This window comes from Rhineura floridana, chromosome 3 (assembly GCF_030035675.1).
Source record: "Rhineura floridana isolate rRhiFlo1 chromosome 3, rRhiFlo1.hap2, whole genome shotgun sequence".
Taxonomy (NCBI): domain Eukaryota; kingdom Metazoa; phylum Chordata; class Lepidosauria; order Squamata; family Rhineuridae; genus Rhineura; species Rhineura floridana.
This window is the reverse complement of record NC_084482.1, coordinates 68,670,879-68,674,212: the sequence shown is the minus strand read 5'-3', so window position 1 is coordinate 68,674,212 and position 3,334 is coordinate 68,670,879. Positions and strand designations below refer to the sequence as shown.

Below are 3,334 nucleotides of genomic sequence, written 5' to 3'. Positions count from 1 at the left end.
CTTATTCCAGAATATTGGAAACTCATAGAGCACAAACTCTATTGAATGCCATACAACAGAACTAGATTTCAGAAGCATCTCCTATTTTGTGAAAATACTCATCTCACAATCCTAGCAGCAAGCAAAAATGAAGCAACCCCCCCACCCCCAGAATATGGAAATCCTTCATCACAATAAGGAACACACACCACAGACAGAAGAAAACAACAATGCACAAATCATATGTGCCATAAACTCACCTTGTACGGACAGCATTATATATATTTGCACAATGGAAGTTGTTCAGCAGATTGTACTTTATGCCAGAGTGTAACACAGCAATAAGTCAAAAAGACTGCATGATTCAGGAAACAGAAATAGTGGCAATGAAGATAAGACTAAGAATATAGAACAAAACCAATCAAATATTTTACCTGGAGAATTTTACATCACCCGCCATTCAAATCTCTCCAAAATTCATGTTACTTTTCACCTCTGTGTGGATGATAGCGTGAGGTCAGGTAATATTTCTGCCCGGGATCCTGCAATAATGGACCTCCGAAATATCCTCAAAGTGTGTTGTACACATGACATTACTACAGTTAGTATTCCTCTTCTGCTAATACATGATATGTCTAAGGAAATGACAATATCTTAGTGTATGAAAAGGGCAGAGCTTGTATTTAAGTGTGTTAAAGAATTCATGATGGAAATGGGTTCATGGGATGGAGGGATTTCTCGGACTGTTCAATTCCTAGTACCCCAGAGTATTTCTGAAGAAACGTGTTATCAACTGAGTAATATGCTGCCACAGATTTTCCGTGTCTCATCTACACTCATTCTGACATTCAAACACTGAGTACTCTCAAAAAGGAACTATAGGAAGGCAACACTGGATTCATTTTAACACATTAAGTACCACCTTGTTAGTGGTAACCTGAATGTGGCTATTGTGCAAGATCCTTTTAAAAGATGGGATTCAAAGACATCTGTTTAATGTGCAAGATACTTCCATGCTTGCACAAGAGAGAGTGGTGGTTTGTTGACTCCCCACCTCCTGTATGCAGGCCCTCCTACCATATTGAATGCTGTTCTGAGAGAAGCTTCGGAAGCAGTTTGGAGAAGGATAGAAGGAACTATTGTAGGAAAGGCAGGGGCTGAAAAGCCTAGTGTGTTGTATGGAAGATTATGCTGCAATATATTTCCCCGGTATAGAAATATAATTGTCAAAAAGAGATCAGTCCTTTTTTCTAGGTTGGATTTATTGACAAACTTTTTCTGCTGTTTCATCTTGAGTGTAACATTGATCTGCTTACCTTGGTGTCAAAATCTGTTGTAAGTCGCCTAGAAGCCGTTTGATATTAGGCGACTAACAAATGAAATTAATTAATTAATTAAAAAGGAGATGATTCCTGCATATGGAACCTCCACAGCCACTGGAAAAAGATATTACTCAGAACATTACATGAAGGCAAGGCAGAAAGTACATTCTCATCTATAAAATAAAATAATATAATTCAGCTCAATTAGAAAAATGCTTGAAGATTTATTTTTATTATTAATTATTTTTATTATTATTATTAATATAACTTTGCTGTGTCTGCCTACCAGGTCTTTCCACTTCTAATGCATCACAGACAGGGCATGTCACATGACTTTGAGCACCACTAGAGGCTGCCATGTACTGCTGTGACTTACTACATAAGTAATCACGTAAGCCTGTGAATGAACTGATTTGTCAAACAGAATCAGAGATGGAGTGAGCAACTAATTATTAGACTTCTTCTTATTATACATCTCAATGTCCTTTACACACACAAAGCCTAGGCTTGTTCCTACAGCTCTGTCACATACTGCCAAGAGCTGACACATCATATCTAGCTGCTAACAGGTATCATGGTCCATATTACTTTCTTTGGCAGATCCGTAAAAACCTACATTTTTAATTAACACAATGAATAGGATCTGTTCAACAGTGAATGTTGAACAATCCCCTTGAGAAATTCATTTCCTGACAGTGGACAATCAGATTAGCAATTGGATAATCCATTTGTTTTGTCACATATAACACATTCCTGCGAAGTGTTGGTGGAACACTCAGTCAAGCCTGGTTCATCCTTAGGCTATGGTCTTTATAAACGATGATGTAACTGCCTTGCATTACCTGGAAAAATGCTTTTAATTGTGTCCTGAGTGAGGGTCCTACATTTCCAGATTCCATATTTATAAGGGCTCTGGATTAATGCTGCACAAGTGACTAAATGTTTCATATTTGTTTCTCTTTTCTTTGCTCTACTTCCTGAGTATTCCTTTAATGCATTTTATGCCCTGTGGAAAAGAGAAAAAATAACTGTGCTATTATCAATTATCATAACAATCAAACATTATTTCCCTTCCAAGAATGCTGCTTGAATGGAACTCTTATAGAGCAATAAGGTACAAGTTATAAAAAGCAGACAGTAGAAGAGGAAAAATAGCTATACCTGTAAACAGGATGGTAGAAAGGCATGATAGATCTACATGTTCCTTTTGGATAATTGTATAAATGATGTGTCCTATCCAGAACAAAGGGAGGTAGGTCTGTGTTTAAGTAAAAGAGAGATGTGTTTCATCAAGCTTGATTCTGCAGCCCTAAGTGGCAAGACTACAGTGTTCTTTCATGGAAACAGTGCAGGCTTTATCTTTGGTTGCTTCCATACTGGGGCCCTTCAGCACTGCTGGGGCATTGCTTTTCTGCAGTCAGCTTGAAGTTGAATGAAAATGGCAGTTCCTTATGATGACATATTCACATACACAAAACACAGCAGTGCTCATCCCCATGGACAAGGTCCTATGTATGTAACTTTGCTCAGAAATAAGTCCCATTTGGTTCAACAAAACTTTTTTCTAGGAAAGGTGCTTATGACTGTAGGCTTTAAATGGGAAATGCTTTCCACTGCAGTACACAATGGTGATCTCTCACCCCCACCTAGCACTACTTGTGTTCCCTTCCCCACCATTGTGATGCCTCTTCCAATGCCCAGGACCTCCTGCCTACTGTTAGTGCCCATCCTCCCAGAGGATTAGGAGAGAGGAAGAATCCCTTTCCCATCTTTCCCTGTCTGCTTCCCAGTTCCTAACCCACTTGCTCCTTGAGATCAGGGAGTCTGTGCTTCACTCTTCCCCCCCCTCTTGCCCCCTTCCCAGGTCACGGACATACTGGCACAAGGAGCATACAGACAAATTGGGCTCACCTGACCTAAGGCTGCGGCTGTTGCTTCCAGGCCCCAAGCTACCCAACCTCATGGTTTGTTAACCCAGCCTGTACCCATCAGCTGGCAGAAATCCTTGGGTCCAACATCAGCTGCTGTTCTGA

At 39.9% G+C, this 3,334-nt stretch overlaps 1 pseudogene; it reads left to right on the top strand.

The window, feature by feature from the left end:
- The first annotated feature begins 271 nt into the window (after positions 1-271).
- Positions 272-838, top strand: LOC133382169 (protein C12orf4-like; annotated as a pseudogene).
- Positions 839-3,334: the final 2,496 nt, after the last annotated feature.